Source organism: Heterocephalus glaber, unplaced genomic scaffold (assembly GCF_053883595.1).
Source record: "Heterocephalus glaber isolate CG9 unplaced genomic scaffold, H.glaber_assembly_v1.0 deba00000331, whole genome shotgun sequence".
Classification (NCBI taxonomy): Eukaryota; Metazoa; Chordata; class Mammalia; order Rodentia; family Bathyergidae; genus Heterocephalus; species Heterocephalus glaber.
Window position 1 is genome coordinate 64,983,555 of NW_028258142.1, and position 18,743 is coordinate 65,002,297.

Below are 18,743 nucleotides of genomic sequence, written 5' to 3' on the forward strand. Positions count from 1 at the left end.
TACTCAAAGATTTTTTTGGATATGATCCCAAAACAACAAGCAACAAAGCAAAATTTGACTGATGGATTACATCAAACTAAAAAGCTTCTAGCAGCAAAGGAACCAATCAACAGAGCACAAAGACAACCTATGAAATGGAGCGATCATTTGCAAAATATTCTTTTGATAAGGCATTAACCTCTAGAATATATAAGGAACTTAACAGAAAAAGAGGAAGAAACAAAGGGAGGAAGAAATAGGACTGAAAGGAAGGGAAAAAGAAAAAAACTAAACTGTAGCCAAAACCCTAAACAGATATTCCTTTTATTTATTTACTTATTTTTTAGTACCAGGGATCAAACTCAGTATATTGCGCTTGCGAGGCAGCTGGCGGCACCACTGAGTTTAATCCCTGGCCCTTAAATAGATATTTCTCAAAAGAAGATATACAAATGCCAATAAGTGTATTTTTTAATGCTCATTGCAAATCATCTGGGAAGGGCAAATCAGAACCAGGAGCTAACACCTCACCTCAGTTAGAGTAACTATTAACAAAAGGAAAAAAGAGCAAACACTGGCAAGGAGGAAGGGATGTCTCACAGACAGTGGTGGGTATGTAAATTAATGCAGTCATTATGGAACACAGTATGGAGTTTCCTCAAAAAAACCCCTAGAAATAGAACTGCCATATGATCCACCAATCTCACTACGGGGTCTATACCCGAAGGAAGTGAAATCGGTACGTTGAAGAGACATTCACACTCACATGTTTATTGCAGCACTATTCACAGTAGCCCAAGATACAATGCTAACCACGGTACACATCAGTGAACGAATAGAGGAAAAAATGCGGTATATAAACAGAATGAAATGTTAATCAGCCATAAAATGAAATTCTGTTGTTTGCAGCAACATTGGTGGTACTGGAGTACATTATGTTAAATGAAGTAAGCCAGGCATAGAAAGATATGTTCTCATGTCTTTCCCATGTTCTCACTTATATATAGATACTTAGAAGTGGATCACAAAAATATAGAACAGAAGGGCCAGGGATTTAGCTCAGTGGTTCTGCTGCCTACCTCAAAAACGCAAGGACCTGAGTTCAATCCCCAGTACCAAACAACAACAACAACAAAAAAAACCCCAAAATATAGAACAGAATAATCGTTACCCTTGAGAAGGGTATGGGGAAGGAGAGGTGGAAAAAGGACATCCACAGGTACTTGGGTGCAGTTGGATAGTTCAACGTAATATACCACAAGAAACAAAACAATAAGGGTCATATGATGCCTCTAAAAGAATAGTGGTAGCAACAGGTCCAAAAAATCAAAATGAATAAAATGCCTGTTAAAGAATTTTAAAGAATTGTTATTTTACAGTGGTGCTGCACCTGCCTGGCAAGTCCAAGGTCCGAAGTTCAATCCCCGGTACCAGAAAAAAAAAGAATTCTTATTTTTTAAATTCAATGAGACCCAAGACAACACAGATAAAAAAGGTAAATGAGGGCCGGGGATTTAGCTCGGTGGTTTCGCTGCTTGCTGTGCAAGCACAAGGACCTGAGTTCGATCCCCGGTACCCAAAAAAAAAAAGTTAAATGAGATTAGGAAAACAATTATTTTTTTAAATTCAATGAGACCCAAGACAACACAGATAAAAAGGTAAATGAGATTAAGAAAACAATAGAGGATATGAATGAGAAATTCAGCACAGAGACAGAGATTTTGAAAAAGAACCAGACAGAAATGTTGGAAATGAAGCTCTCAATAAGTCAAATATATACAGTTGAAAGCATCAAAAACAAGTCTTTAAAAATATCTAAGTTAGGCAAAGAGAAAAAAGTAAGAAAGAATGAAGAGAGCATTAAAGACTTATGATAACCTAGTTCTGTGGCACATGCCAGCCGGGCAGCAGGCTGAGGCAGGAGGATTGCCAGACTGAGCCAACCCAGGCAATTTAATGAGGCTACATCTCAAAATTTAAAAAACTAAAAATGAACTGGCAATATACCTTAGTGGTAGAATACCCTTGGGTTTGATCCACAGTATGCCACAAAAACAACAACCCATGGGACACAATTAAACAAACATACACCCACATTTATGGAATACCTGAAGGCAAGGAGGATAAAGTTAACATTGTGGAGAATGTATTCAATGAAAGAATAGCAGAAAACTTCCTAATACTGTGAAAGACACAGAGGTCCCAGCGAGGCTTGAGGACCCCAAACAGACGTGACTAGGGAAGGTCTGCACCATGATGTGTCATAGACAAAAGTCTAAGGTGAGAAAAAATTCTTAATTCTTCAAGAGAAAAGTAGCAAGGCACTGGTAAGGGAATCCCCGTTACAGTATCAAGTTTCTCATCAGAAACATTACAGGCCAGGAGTGAAAGGAATTATGGATTCCAACTCCAGAAACAAAATAACTGCCAACTAGCCAGGCGTGGTGGTGCACACCTGTAATCTCAGCACTCGGGAGGCTGAGGCAGAAGGATTGCCACGAGTTCAAGGCCAGCCTGGGCTACATAGTGAGTTCAGGGCGAGACTGAACAAAACAGCTAGTGAGACTCTGTCTAAAAACAAAAACAGGGCCGGGGATGTAGCTCAGTGGTTTCACCGCCTGCTGCGCAGGCTCAAGAACCCGAGTTGGATCCCCGGTACCAAAAAAAACATAATAAAAAACTAAAAACAAAACCCTGCCAACCAAGAGTACCATTCCAAGCAAAGCTATGCTTTGGAAATGAAAGAGAAACAAGACTTTCTAAGAGAAGCAAAACCTGTGGGAATTTGTGACCACCAGACCGACCTTACAAAAGATGATTAAGAAGTTCTAAATCTGGAAGTAAAGATAAAAAGACAAAGATAACTACCATCATGAAAGCATGTGATAACATAAATACCACTGGAAGAGTAGGTACAGCAGAGATAAAGAGAAAAGAGTCAAACGTTTTCATCACAGTAGACCATCAAAGCACAAAGGAGGATGCTATGGTTTAGACCTTCAGTGTTCCCCAAAGTCTCCTGTGTTCAAGGCAGAGCTCTCGCAGGACCCTGGACTGTGCAGGCAATCAGTGCATTAGCTGTGTGTGCTGTCAGGAGGTGCGGCCTGGTCGGGGAGATGGCTCACTAAACTGTGGCCTGGAAGAGTACATTTTTGACCCTGGTCACTTCTTCCATTTCCTGGCTGCCATGAGATTAGCGGCTTTCCTCGACCAGGCCCTTCTGCCATGTTTTTTTCTGTCTTGGAGCCAGCTGACCATGAACTGAAACCATGAGTCAAAATAAACCTTTTCTCCTTAATATGTTCCTGCCAGCTTGAACCACCAGTGGTACAGGCATGAGTGTTCCATGGGGCAGCTTGTATCACCCAATGGGACTGTGAGCAGTACAGGCTGGAAAGAGTTAACCCTGCAATTGGCTTGTTTATAGAAGTGAGTCTGGAGGCCGGAGTGACTTGCACCCAAATTCCATTCCCAAAGTGAAATCCTTTCCTAAAAACACAAGGTTATTAATCACATCCTATACTTGTCTGTTCTGTTTCTAATTCAAGAATGCTTTGTCTCTTCCTTTACAAGCCTTGCCTGCATCAGCAACATTTCCATAGCAACTCCACATAGTCCCTCCACATAGCCCCTTTACCTCAATCTAACTATGATGTCATCAATAAATATCAATGGCTCTGGGTGTTCAGGGCCTTTGCTTGTTCCAGTCTCTGCTGCTCAACCACTGGTCATCCCAGTTTCCCCGTATCTCTGTCTCTTTAACTCTGTCTCTGTGTCTTTCTTCTCACCTTGTGTCATAGCACCAAGCAGGAGAGAGGAACCTATTGCAGGGGGCTCTGGAACCATGCCACCTGATGGGACAGTCATGCACATACCACCAGCGGGTCAGAGACACCAACAGTGAGACATGAATTACAGCCCCGTTGTGAATGTGGTAAGTTGTATATGCCAGAAACTTTGTCCTAGCAATGAAAAAGTAACTAATACAATGGATAAGAGAGGAAGAAAAGAACAAAAAATATTCAAAACAAATAGAAAACAACAAAAAGAGAAAAAACAAAGAGAGAGAAGTCTTTACCTACCAATAATAATGTTGAATGTAAATGGATTAAATTTTCCAATTAAATGACAGAGACTAGCTAAATGGATTTTTTTTAAAACCCAATATATGCCTAAAAGAAACTCCACTAGTAAAGATACAGATTGAAAATGAAAAATGATATTCCAAGCAAACAGAAACCTAAAGTAAGCAGGAGCATCTATCTTCGTGTCTAACATAATAGTAAGAAAAGATAAAGGTCACATACAATGGTCATGGGCCCGATTCAGTAAGAACATAGAATGATTATAAATCTATATAAACCTAATGTCAGAGGGCCACTTTTATAAACACTAGACCTAAAAGAAGAAATAGGCTCCAATACAATAACAGTGGAAGATTTCAACACCCTACTTTCTCAATGGATAAATCATCCAAAGCAAAACAAACAAAAGCAAACCCTAAGACTTGAAATATACTATAAATCAAATTGACAAAACAGACAATTACAGAATATTCCATCCAACAGCTACAGTTATCACATTCTTTACATCAGTGCAAGGAACTTTCTGTAGAATAGACCATATATTAGGCCATAAAAAGGTCTCCAAATATTTAAATATTCAAATATTTTTTTAACTATTCAAATATTCAAAAATACTAAAGTCGTATCCTTTCTCTTTTCTGACTACAATGGAATAAAACTAGAAGTCAGGGCCGGGGATTTAGCTCAGTGGTTCCACCACCTGCCTCACAAGCACAAGGTCCTGAGTTCGATCCCTGGTACCAAAAAAAAAAAAAAATACCACCTAGAAGTGAGCAACAAAAGCAACTTTAGAAATTATACAAATGCATGGAGACTGAACAACAGTTTTGAGTGAACAGTGTCATCAAGAAAAACAAGGGAATTTAAAAAATTCTCAGACAAATGAAAATAGGAACACAACGTACCAAAACTGGTGTGGTGCAGCCATAGAAGTATGAAGAGCCAAGCTGTACCAGCCACTTTCTCATTGCTGACACATAATACCAACACCCACAACTCAAATGAAGAGAGCAGCAATTTGGCTCACAGTTTCAGTGGATTCAGTCCATGGCTAGCTGACTTCAAGACAGAAATAGTATGGCAGAACAGCACGATGGAAGAAAGCAGTTCACTGCATGGCGCCCAGGAAGAGCACAAGAGCCGGGAACATGAATACACCTGTCCAGGTCATTCCCCTAGTGGTCCACTTCCAACAAGGCTCCACCTCTGAACAGCACATTCACCAGCTGAATTCATCAATGGAGGAATCCAGTGATGAATATAGCACCCCTATTATCCAGTCACCTTCCAAACACATGAGACTTGGGGGACATTTTAGATCTAAATCATAACGATCTACCTCTGGTCCCCAGAAGACACATCCATTTCATGGTGAGGCCTTGAGGGAACATCTAGACACAGCCGTGATAGCCCTTCTCAAGCAGAGGGCACAGGGACTCTTCTCAAATGAAAGCTTTACAGTCTTGCACTCTTTTGTTTCCATTGTATTTATTGGTACATTTTAGGTACACAATACAGTTACACTCATCACTGGGAGCTTGTACCTTTACATGATGCATCTTGGTTCTTATTTTTTCCCCTTCCCCTGCCCTCCCTTTACCCCTCCACCTATTTACAAAGACTTTGTTTCCATTTTTTCCTTTTCTCATATTTTTTCTTTTCCCTTCTTTCCTTTCCCCTACCCCTCCCACTTCCCCTACGCCTTTAGACCTTTTCTTCCTATTTCACATTATCAGTTATGCAATTTAACCCTTATCTACACTTTTAGTTTTTCACACCAGAGAAACTATTTGGTATTTACACGTGTGTCCTATTTATTTCACTTAAGAGTGTGGCCTCAATGTGCATCCATTTAGCTATAAATGTCTCTAGTTTCTAGCACTTTTGTACTCTTGGAGTCTCTGAAGTGTGGGGCCTTGCTGATTACTAAGATACCATCAAGCCATCTTTCCTATTGTCCTGAGGCAAAGCACTTGACTGTTTTTTGGTGTTAATCTTTTCTGAAGCCATGTTTTCCTTTGCTCCAACTTTGCAGATACGTCTTTTCTGATGAAACTGTAAACTTTTCACATCTGATTTTGGCTATACACCCTTCTAAAAATAGCCAGCAGTACCCATGCCACAGCCTGAACATAGGATTGAGCACATGGTTATGTGGAAAGCTCAAAGGCACTGGGTATCCCTACCCCTAGTGCCTTGCTAGGTACAGCCTACATAGTTTCCCTTGGGCTGGCCCTGCTCACTGCCTGCAACTTTTCTCAGCAGACTTCCACACTCCTGGCATCTCTAGCACCTTGGGGTCTCCACAGCAGCTTCAGCTTCACTCATGACTCTGGTTAGGGGCTGCTTGCTGGGACTGTGACCTCCCAGGGTTCCTTTGAAATCTCTATGGAAACCTCCATGACACACAGCTCTTGCTTTCAGCGTGCCTGAAAATCCAGCACCACTTGGATGCCAAGCTGCAGCACCAGTGAGACCAGTAGCTAGGTTTCTGAGGACCAGAGCTATAGCAGCAGCAGCCTCTGAGGGCCTGAATGGCTGAACATAGGAAACAAACCCTGGAGAGCAGAATGCCTTGGGGCTCTCTTCTCAAGACACAGTCTTTGAAATGAGTTTAAATATTTTCAGTATTGAGCCTGGAGCCTACAGTGGGTGGGATCTTGCCCATTCCTGAGGTGTCCTCGAGGCATCTTTCCAATTGTCTCAAAGTACTTGCCTTTTTAAATGACTTTAATCTTTTTCTTTACTTGAAATTTAATGTGCATTCCTGTTTGACCAAACTGCAAATTTTCTGAATTTTTTACTCTGTATTTTGCTCCTGATTCTCACTGTAATTCTGGTCACGGGAGCCAGCAATGCCCAGCCACTGCAAGAATGCTGCAATGCTTTGAAATATCTTCCACAAAATTAACCCATCATCTTTAAGCTCAGCTTCCCACAACACGTCAGGGCATGGACAAGTTCTTTACCAAAATTTAATGGGAATGGCTTCTAATCCAACTCCCAAATAAGTCCTCATTGCCATCTGAAACCTCAGGAGGTTGATCTTGTTCTCCAAGCATTCCCATCAGTAATCCTGTCTTCTGACTCCCTCTGATGTCACCCAGTCTGCTGTTGCCAGAATTTCCTCAGCTTTCTCTAGCCTGCTTCTCCAACTTTGCAAATCTCCCATAAACCTGTTGCAAAGGCTTCTGAACCACATGGCCAAGTATATTCATAAGACCCCACCTCTCAGAACTAGTTTTGTGTGTTAGCTTTCTGTTAACGTGATAAAAACATCTGAGGTAAATGACTTTAAAAGATCAAAGATTCATTTTGCCTCAGGTCTCAGAATTTTCTGTCCACAATCACTTGGTCCTGTTGCTTTGGACCAATGGCAGCACAATACATCATGGCAGCAGAAGAGCATGTTGGAGGAAAACTTTTTTGCCTCATGGCATCTGGGAAACAAAGAAAGAAAAGTACCAGGGTCCCACTATCCCATTCAAGACCATGCCCCCAATGACCTTACTTCCTTCTGCTGGGCTCCACCTCCTAAAGGTTGTACCCACCTCCCAGTAGCACCACAGGCTAGTGGCCAAACCCTTAGCACATGGCTTTCTGGGGGATTTTAAAATGAAAACCTAATACTCCTACTAACAAGAAATATGGGACAAAAAGAACAAAGCCAGAGGCATCACAATACCTGACTTCAAAACATCCTACAGAGCCACAGGAATCAAAACAGCATGGTATAAAAACAAACGCATAGATCACTGGGACAGAATGGACATCCCAGACATGAGCCCATGTTAGGCTTGTGTTCAGATGGCCCCCAAAGCCTCATGCAAATGAGGTGGGGATTTTTCAGAGGTGGCTGGATCTAAAGTATGTGCCACTGGAATTGATTCATGGCCCAGTGCTAGGCTCAAGGGCACCAGGATTAGGGGTGTGAGTACTACCCAACCTAAGTAGTCTGAATAAGATAAAAGGAGCAGGAAAATGTTGTTAAGGTCCCTTGCTGCTTCAGTCTGCCATGAACTGTTGCCCCTCTACCATGTGCCACCCTGCCTTGGAGCCAGCTGATTATGGACTGAAACCTCTACAAACTGTGAGCTAAATAAACCTTTTTTCCCTTAACTCTGGGTGTCAAGTATTTTGTCTCAGCAACAAGAGAAAAGTAACTAAGACTTCCCATAAATCTATAGGCAACTGGTTTTGTTTTTTTGGGGGGTACCGGGGATCGAACTCAGGACCTTCCTCTTGCTAGGCAGGTGCCAGAACCACTGAGCTAAATCCCCGGCCCTGCAACTGGTTTTATTTTGTTTTTAACAAAGGTACCAATCAAATATATTGGAGAAGAGACAGTCTCTTCAATAAGCAGTGCTGGGAAACTGGGTATCTATCTGCAGAACATTGAAACTTGGCCCTATCTCTCACTCTGGACAAAAATCAACTTTAAATGGGTCAAAGATTTAAACATAAGACCTAAAACTCTGAAACCACTAAAAGAATTAGACAATGCTTTCTAATAGACAATATAGACAATGGTATAGACAATGCTTTCCTGGATAGGACCCCAAAAGCACAGGAAACAAAAGCAAAAATTGACAAATGGAATTCCATCAAACTAAAGCTTCTTCACAGCAAAGAAAACAATCACTAGGTGAGGAGACACCTACAAAAATGGGAGAAAATATTTTCTAACTACTCACCTGACAGAGTTAATTCCCAGAGTACATACGATCTCAATTTTGAAAAACATGTACTGCAATTTAAAAAATGACCAAGTAGTCTGAATACCTGCCAAAAGAAGAAATATGAATGTCTAACAAATATATGAAAAATTCTTGATATCATTATCAGGGAAATGCAAATCAAAACTACATTGAGATATCATCTCATCCCAGTTAGAAAGCTATTTATAAATAAAATGCAGCAACCGTGCAGAGGAAAAGGAGCTTTTATAGAATATTGGTTGGAGTGTAATTTAGTACAGCCACTATGGAGAACAGTTTGGAGATTCCTCAAAAAAAAACCTGAAGATAGATCTATCATGTAGTCCAGAAATCCCACTCGTGGGTATGTAGCCAAAGGAAATGAAATTAGCACACCAAGGAGACCCCTGCACACCCACGTTTATTGCAGCATTATTCACAGTAGCTAAGACACAAAATCAGCCTGGGTGCGCATTAACAGGTAGATGGAGAAAATGCGCCCCAGAGCGCTCAGCCATAAAGAACAGAGTCCTGTCGTGAGCAGCAGAATGGATGGAACTGGAGAACATTATGGTAACTGAAACAGGCCAGGTGGAGCAAGACAAGGACCAAATGTTCTCCCTCATGTGTGGAAGCTAAAAAGTAGCAAATGGTTACTAAAGGTCAGGAAGTGGGTAGAAGAAAGGAGACTGGACCTCATCAGTGCATGCTGTATGCATATATGAAAGTATCAGTGGCCCCCGTCCATATGTGCAATTCATACACATCAGTAAATAGTTTCTGAAAATTAAACAGAATTGCCATATGCTCCAGCAATCCCACTTCCGGGTAGGATAGCCCCACATCGCTAGTGTCATGCATGTTATTAGATAACTTCACTGTGCAAATGAAACTAGGACAACTGTAATATCACTGGGCTGTATAGTCCATGGGGTCACCACTGCACATGCAGCCCACTGCTGTGAAATGCTGCTGTGCTGCCCACAACTGTAAACCCTGAAGAACTGCAAGCAGGTGCCTGCACACCTGTGTTCACTGCAGTGTGCTTCACCATGGCCCAAAGGTGAAAGAGCCCCAGTGGGCTGCAGTCTACGCATGGAGAAACAAAGTGACACGTATCCACGGACAGGTATCATGCGACCTTTAGAAAGGGATTCTGATGCATGCTGTACAAGACATGGTGCCACGCAAGCCAGGCACAAAAGGACAGGCTGTGATTCCACATACAGGAGGTACCTCTGGACGGTGGTTATGTGATAAGTGTCAAACAGGTAGAATTTCAGTTAGGGTGTTGAGAAAGTTCTGGAAATGGTGGTGGTGATGGCTGCTGCACAGATATGAATGTTCTTCATGCACCAAATTGTCCACCTAAAAATGACAGCAATGGTAAACTTTGTGCTATGCATATTTCTACAGTAAACCCAGACCTAACACCTTCCCCTCCCTCCATGGCGAGGTAAAGGGCTCAGGGTAAAGTGCGCCCTCCCAGCCTGGAGACCTGTAGGGCTCAACACAGGGCATGTGCACAGGCTGATGCTTCCTCACCGTCCCCAGAGCAGGGTCTGCATCCTTTCAGCTCCACCACAGCCCACAGTGCCCACAGCCTCCTGTCTCCCAGCAGGGTCTCTGCTTCAGGAAACCAGGCGGCAGCAGAGCTGAGCACCGGCCCTTAGATCCCTTTATGATGTATCCTTCCAGACCCGTGGGCCTTCCTGCCTGCCTCCTACCCTTCAGGAAGCACTGAGGAGTTTCTGCCAAGACGGGGACCGTGCCAGCCCTAGGTCCTGCCTCTGGCCCTGCCCAAAGTTTCCAGCCCATTCTGCTGTAGTGGTGCTGAGCCGGAACCCACTAAAGAAAAATCCGTCTTGCCAGAACTGTTTTAATGTAATCATCCCATTTAAGGTGATTGTGCCAGTGTAGTGGGGAGACTACTGAGCCCCTCAGCTTCCACTGGAAGAGAAATGGAGCCACGCCTGGAGTTGCATGAATATAAAGCACCCTTGGGTTCCAGTGACACTGAGCAGACCCATTTCAACAGCACGTGTCCTTGGAGAGAGAACAGGACAGGACTCCCGGCCCTCTCTCCTCCGGAAGGACAGGGACTATGCCACAGGCGCTGATGCCTCCGTGACAGGAGGTGAAAGGACCCCAGCTGTGGCCCTCTTCCCTGCCTTCTTTCCTCATCTGCCCGAGGCAGGTCTCTCCCACACAGCAAGGCTCCCTGAAAGCTAAGAAGTATGGGAACGTGAAATGTCCACTGAGGGTGTCACAGGTAAGGGATGGTGCCTCAAAAACCCTTCAGTCGGTAAAGCAAAACTGTGGTAAAGGAAGTGCTAATTCATACAACCAACCACAGTGGGCGGCATGGGGCTCTCAGCAGCTGCACCTGGGCAGGGATGCCAGGCCAGACCCCGGCTCCTGTGGCCATCTCTGTGGCTATGCTGTCCCCAGACCCTTGGGTCCAGCAGCAGCCGGCTGGGCACAGTGGACACCAACAATGTCCCCGCCAGGCGGGCCCAACGCCGTGCGTGGCAGTCAGCAAGGCCTTCTGCTGTCACTGCAGCAGCAGCTCGTGGCCCTGGGCCCCGAAGTGCTAGTGAAGCACCAGAGAGAACGCCTGATCACCACGCTATGGCCACAGTCCCAAAAGCAGACCCTTGCTCCCCACAGAGAAGCCAGAGGAGTCCCAGTCCTTACCAGCCAGTATGGACCGAGCCACTCTCACCCCAAGAAGTCCCAGGAGGCTGACATGTCCGGCCCTCTCCACAGGGGAAGACCTGGGTCTCTGGCAGGTGAGGGGCTTCCCGGGCCCTCATGGTCACACACCATGGCAGGGACAGGACTGGGGCTCAGGCGTCTCCACCACTGCTTCCTTTCCAGGCTCACACTGAGAGGTCTGAGCTGGGCTCAGGGTCCTGCTAGCAGCACCCGGCTGCTTTGGCTGTTTGTCTCATCTGAGCCTTATTTCCAGTGTCTGAGGCAGGAGTGAGGCCGCATGCCTATCATCCCAGCATGCGGGAGACTGAAGCAGGAGGACCGCCGTGAGTTCCAGGCAGCCTGAACCACATAGTGAGGCCCTGTTCCAAAAAAACAACAGGGCCGGGGATTTAGCTCAGTGGTTCCTCTGCCTGCCTTGCAAGCGGAGGGACCCGAGTTCGATCCCCAGTACCAAAAAAAAAAAGAAAAGAAAATTCCATATGTGATCTGCTCAGTCGGGGGTAAGGAGGCTGTCAGCAGCCCTTCGTCCGACTGCCCAAGAGCTGAGAGCGTGCACTGGGGACACTGTGCACTCTTGGGGTCACTGTGAGCCCTAGGAATGGCTCCACTACCCATAGAACAGCAGAATGCAGCTTTGACATGCAGAGATCCTGTCACACTAAGCCCTGAGGATCAGTTTGTGACAATGCTGAGCCCACGCACTCTGAGTCAGGACCAGGTGCCCAGGCGGGAAGTGTGGCAGGGGCCACCTCAGGTGACCTTCCCAGAGCGCAGCTGGTCTGAGAAGGGACCCAGGCCTTACCGTCTCACTGGGACCTGTGCTGGTGTCTGTGGTGTGCCTGTAAAACCCCTCCTACTGCAACTTTATAAAGAGGCTCGGATCTCGATTCTTCCAGCTGGAGGGGACCAAGGAAACATGCCAATGTCCTGGTGAGGAGCCGGGCAGAGAAATGACAAGTGACCACCTGGGGCAAAAAGGGGCTAAGTGCATGGGTAGCGTCACTGTGTCACAACGAACAAAGACAGACAGCATGAGTCCCTGCAGGGGCCCAGCGACCGCTCACCAGGCCACAGCCCTCCCCGCTGCCAGCCCAAGGGCCAGACTTTCCACACAAGAGCCTCCAGGGGCCACATTCAAACCACATGGAAGCCGCCACAGGCCCTCCCTGGGCTCACCTGACACCTCCAGGAAGTGAGAGCTGGTGACACTGGAGATCAGCCGAGAGCCACCCTCCAGGTGCCCTCAGCAGGGCCCAGGACCACTGACACTGACACAACAACCCAGGTGTGGGCTGAGCCTCCCCGCTGAACCTGGGCCCCTGCTAGAATCCCGGCCCTCAGGTGTGCTGGCCTCCTGGCGACCTGCCAGCCAAGGGAACAGGGCACCCACCCAGCTACAGAGGAGCCTGCTGCTCCCTTCCAGGGCAATCACTGCACCCAGTAGCTCCTGGCTGTTGGCAAAGCCTTCCCTGGGCCAGAGATTTCCAAGGTGCTGGAAACCTTTCGGATTTAGGGGTTGTGTGACGAAAAGGCCAGGCTTTCTGCTCCTGTGACAACTTAACGAGGGGCCTGTGCTCATCAGCCCAGGACTCCTGCTCTCCCTCGTGCTAACTAAATGTCTCTATTTCATAAAACACCAATTAATCGGTCATTACCCTCATTTTAAAGTATGTATATCCGTTAAACATAGCTCACCTCTCTTTCTGATCCCATTAGCTGATACAAACATTAGTAAATTGTCACACGTTTAAATGGCCGTGTAATAGGCATTGGTTTTAATTGTCGGTACTTAAGCGGCTGTTATAACAAAGTGTTTTGCTTCATAAGTCAGGTAAGCCCCTTGCTCTCAGAGGAAAAAGCCCCTCGCTTGAGACTTGGCTGCTATAGAGCTTAGATAAATCTGTAACCCACCAATAACATGGAGGAGGAGACTCTGAAATTGCAACATTGGCCTCAAAAGCCTCTTTTTTATTGGGGTATAACAGCTGAAGCATAAATGTCGCCATTGTTGCCATTGGAAGGGCGCAGTTTGGTGGCACTGGTGCATTCTCACTCTTGTGTAACTACCACTCCCCCACTCCAATCTTTCCATCTTCCCCCACTGACACTCCACACCCCTCAAGCACCAAGCCCCTGTACCCCAGCCCTGGAAACCCCATTCTGCTCTGCCTCTGTGAACCTGACCACTCAGGACCACTATGGGATCCTGACCTCGTGTCCATGGAGCCACGCAGTATTTCTCCACTCACAGCTGGCCTGGGGCTCCCCACTGCCTCAATGTCCGCCCTTTTTAAGGCTGAGTATTTGTATGTACAGTGGTGAGGCAGCAGGACAACAATAGACAGGGACTGCAGGACGTCAGTTGTCTGGTCCCCAGGGAAGAGGCACACCTTCCCTTCTGCCCGGGGTCATGGGATCCACAGACAGGACCACAATGCACCCTGGGAGAGTCTGCCATGGGGGAGCCAGCTCCCAGCCCAGGCAGCCCTAAGAGCACTCTTCTCCCAGGGACCTGGGGGTCTCAGGTCACCACTCGCTCCTGAGGCACTGCAGAAGGTCACCCGCGGATGCAGGGAGCATCCTCCAGCCCTGTCATAAGAACCTCTGGGGATGTGGCCTTGCTTGGTCACTCTTAAGTCCCTAGCGGAGTCTGACACATGGGCTGGACCACTGCAGGCCTCTGCCTCTCCTGCCCGCGGGGCTCCCTCGCCCTGCTTGGTAAGGTACGCCTGTGTCACTACCACCTGAGTCGGCCCTAGGAGCCACACTGCCGGATTCCAACAGGGATGCTTCTTACAGTTGCTATCGGCAGGTGGCAGCTATGACCTGCCAGAGTGGCCACTGTGCCAGTCCCAGCTCCATCAAGCATTTCACGGGCAGTCACTTTAGTGGACATTATGGTAGGATGGAGAGTGTAATTGCTATTTTATGGTATCCTCAAAATGTTAACTATGATTCAGCCTTGAAATGAAAAATAAAAGCATATAATGAGTCTGGACATGGAGCAGGGGGTGAGTACGAATTGACTGTAGCAAAGCAACTGTTTCTTATGGAATTTCGTGATTTTCTGCAAAGCAACAGCCAAGTGCTGTTCAGGACTAAAGGAAGACACCACAAGGCAATACTGGGACCCGCAAGTTATAACCACCCTGACATATGAACAACTTGGGTTAATTAGGTTAATGGAAGGTTCCTATGCCTCTTGTTATCTATAGCATGTACCCAGGAAAACATCCAGATCTCAGCTGTATTGACTTACAATCAACTTGAGTTACAACCAGCCTTCGGGAACCAATTGAGTTCACAAGCCAAGGGTCCACTGTAGTAAGAACTGCTCAGCCCGTACTCAGAAGTGAAACCCAAAGACCAAGAAATCTCCAGATCCTGGATACACCTGTGAAGAGGAAAATTCCACAGTCCAATTAACTTTAGTAGAGTTTTTTTCAGCAAAACAAAATAAAAAGGATTCATGAATCGGGCATCTCCCAGAACCTGAGCAGGCTCTGAGAACTCTAAACAATGCGATCAGGCCAAATTTATAGGAAAACAAAAGTGAGGCACTGAAAACAACTTATTTGGCCACAGTCCAGTGAATCCACCAGCCACCTGCTTACAGCTTCAGTTAGTTATTCATACTCAGTTAACAGGACACAGCACTCTGACCAGCTAGACCTTGCCTTCTGTGATTCAATCCGAATGGTTTGGTCCCATTGGGCCCAATGAGGGTGCCCAGTCCCAATCCAATGGCCTCCATGTTTTAATCACCCCGTCACCCTTCTTTTGGTCCTGCTCCCCTGAGTGAGAGTTCACCTATAGCTTAGGGTTCAGAGCCATGCTCAGTGGCCACCGTCCTGGGTTTCCTGTCTCAATGGTGCAGTGGTGGTGAACCAAAGGCATGTGTGCTACAGCCCGATGTTTGCCATCATTGAAAGTTCTAAAAGGTTCGCCATCAGTGGATTAGAATGCCCTCGTGATGGGGCATGTACGTTCTTGTCATTCCAGCCACAGAGACCACTGACTGCATATGGTGGCTGCACAGAGATGCAGACCTGAGAATATGGCCCACCAAGGGCCAATTAAGACAACGAGGAAGATGATACTGGGAGTTTAGAGCATGCTCCTAAGCCAGGCCTCTAAACCAACCACTGGCAAACCAGATGGCCGAAGAACAAGTCAGTGAGGAGTCTGTCCACCCTAACCCGGTAGCCTCTTTGTTAGGGTTCTTGTAACCAAGACTACAATAGCTGCTGTATTTCTCCATCTGCAGCCCAAGTATGAGCACCTTCAGACTCCAGACTCCACACTGTTCCGTTAGTTAGCACCCCAAACTGGGAGTGAGAACGGGGACTAGAAATCTCTATATTAGTCTAATCCTGTCAAGGGAAAGAAGTGGGGCCAAGGAAAAGTAGAGGAGCAAGTCTTACAGCAGAACATCTGACTCTGACAACTCAAGCAAAGCTGCCCACAGCATTAAGACGTTGTCTGGTTTTGGGGAAGTCGGTTGCCTGAAAGCCTCCAACAGGTGAATGGACCCGAGGTGTGGGGTCCCGCAGCTGTACTGCAATGTAGGTGAGAGAAGAACCCGGAACAGTCCCTTCTGACAGGGTTTAAGGCCAGCCTTTCTCTGAACCGTTGCATGAATGTTTCCTGATTCGTATTATTTTGTCTATCCCACGATGAGCTAGAGTCCAGAAATCATAAAGGACACAGAAAAGAGGGAAAGGTATCCTGCAGGTGGGGGTGGGATTAATGTCATTTAAATGACCACACAAGTCAAAGCAATCTACAAATTCACTTCTCACAGAAATAAAAAAGAACCCTAAAATTCATATGCAACAACAGAAGACCAAAAATAGCCAAAGTAACCCTAAGAGGAAAAAGAGCTGGAGAAATCACAATACCTGACGGCAAAACATACTGAAAGCTAGGGTAACTAAATCAGCATAGCACTGGCATAAAAACAGACACATAGACCCATGGAACAGAATGGAGAAACCCAGAAATTAATCCACATATTTACAACCGACTGATTTGACACAGGCACCGGAAAACATGCATTGGAGAAAGGACAGCCTCCTAAGGGGGGCTGGCAAAACTGGATACCCACATGCAGTGGACTCCTACCCTCTCACTCCACGCATGCCGTGTGCGCGCATGCGTGCACGCACACACACACACTCAAAAATGGATCAAAGACCTACACGCAAGACCTGAAACTATGAAATTACTATAAAAACACTCAAAAGAATCATTTCAAGACGCTGGTGAAAATAACAAATATTTTGATAGGAACCCAAAGCATAGGGAAGAAGAGTAAAAATACACAAATTGAATTCTATCAAAGCAGCTTCTCCACAGCAAAGGAAATAATCAGAGTGAAGAGACAACCTGTGAAATGAGAAAGACATCTGCAAACCATACATTTGATGAAGGTTAATATCCAGAATATATAAGAAATCCAAAACAACCCCGTTCAAAATGGGACCTGAGATGTTTCTCAGACCTACAGTTGCCCAAGGATTACATGAAGAAATGCTCTGTATCACTCATGAGGGAAGCTCAAATCAAAACCACAATGAGATATCACCTTCATCCCAGATAGAATGGCTGTTAGCAAAAACCACAATAAATGCTGGTGAGAATGTGGAGGAAGGCTGAGACACTGTTGGTAGAAAGGTGAAGTCGTGCAGCCCCTCTGGAGTACAGCAGGGGATCCCATTCTGTAGAAATAGAAATACCATGAGAAAATGAAAAAATGGAAACAAAGTCTTTGCAAATAGGGAGGGATGGAGGGGTTGAAGGGAGGGCAGGGGAAGGGGAAAAAATAAACAAGAGAGTAGGTAAAGATGCAAATTTCCAATGATGAATGTCATTATGTTGTACACCTAAAATGTACCAATAAAAGAATTTAAAAAAAGAAATACCACATGGTCCAGCAATCCTGCTACTGGATATACATCCTAAAGAAATCATATCAAGCCATCTGCACTCCCATATTTATTGAATCCCTATTCACAACAGCCAAGATACGGAATCAACTAAAGGCCCATCAATAGGTGAACCAATAAATGTGGTATAGCTGCACAGTGGAATATTATACGGCCATAAAGAGGAAGGACTGTCATTTTCAGCAATGTGCGTGGAACTGGAGGACATGATGTTAAATGAAATACGTCAGATATAGGAAGACAAGTACATGTTCTCAAATAAATGAAACTAAGCAGTGAACCTCATAAATGAGCAGAGCAGAGTAGTGGTCACTAGAGACTAGGAGAGTGTGTGGAAGGGAACAGAGAGTTAGAAAAAGAACACCAAATCAGACAGGAAGACTTAGTTGTGGATTTCTGTAGCACAATACAGTAGTTACTATCTAACACAACATAACTTCAAGATAACTGGAAAAGAGTGCGAAAATTCCCAACATGCAGAAGTGACCAGTCCTTGAGACTGAAGTGTCTGTCACCTTGGTTTGACATTGTATATAAATATCCAGTTTCCGTACTGTACATACTTCCCAAATATGTACAAATAGGTCTCGAGAAGCACACAAAAAACCCAGAACTGAGTCACGGAGACTTTAAAGATTCAGGAAAGATCAGGCAGCTGCCTGAGCCTCCATGAGCCCACACTTAATGCTTCTTTTACTTCCCAATGTCACTCTGCTTTCTCTCCCTGCCGTGTAGCCCCGTCCACTAACCAGGCCAGCACGGGTGAGCTCATTTGGATCAGCCCTGAGGACTTTCTTCAATCACACATTTCAGCAGGGGCTAACTCAGGACAAATCTGCCAAACCTCTCTGCCTGGAGTTGATCTGCTTGTTAACAATCAGTCTCTTCATGAGAGTTCTAGGAATTCTGACCCAGTCCAAGGATGTGATCTCCAAGGTATCAAAAACCTACACACAGGCCAGGGATTTAGCTCAGTGGTTCCACCGCCTGCTTTGCAAGCGCAAGGTCCCGAGTTCGATCCCCGGTACCCCCCCCAAAAAAACCCTACACACGTCAGAGTCCTGTGAGTCTCCGTGGAGATGAAATGTTTCAGGCCAGAGTCCGTAAGTACCATGCGTGAAACAAAACTCAGAACGACCATGACCAAAGTTCTGCCAAGATTTCCTTAGGGTGGAATGCAGTTGACCCTCAAACATGGTTTTCTCTGGCGCACATAACACTAGGACAGTAACTAGGGCTGTGAGCAAAGACATTACACCAGGACTGTCAGACATCTGTGAGTGCCACACAATGTTTAATCCATGAATACTTTTACA

The 18,743-nt window shown here is 45.6% G+C and overlaps 1 long non-coding RNA gene across 1 annotated transcript in view; it reads right to left on the reverse strand.

The window, feature by feature from the left end:
* The window catches only part of LOC147830177 (uncharacterized), a 46,075-nt gene extending 30,952 nt beyond the window's left edge, over positions 1–15,123 (reverse strand). Inside the window, exons 1-3 of the long non-coding RNA XR_015442454.1 lie at positions 14,739–15,123; positions 9,998–10,129; positions 8,759–8,846 (exon numbers count right to left, since the gene is read on the reverse strand). This is a non-coding gene — a long non-coding RNA (uncharacterized LOC147830177). The remainder of the gene's footprint in view (positions 1–8,758; positions 8,847–9,997; positions 10,130–14,738) is intronic.
* Positions 15,124–18,743: the final 3,620 nt, after the last annotated feature.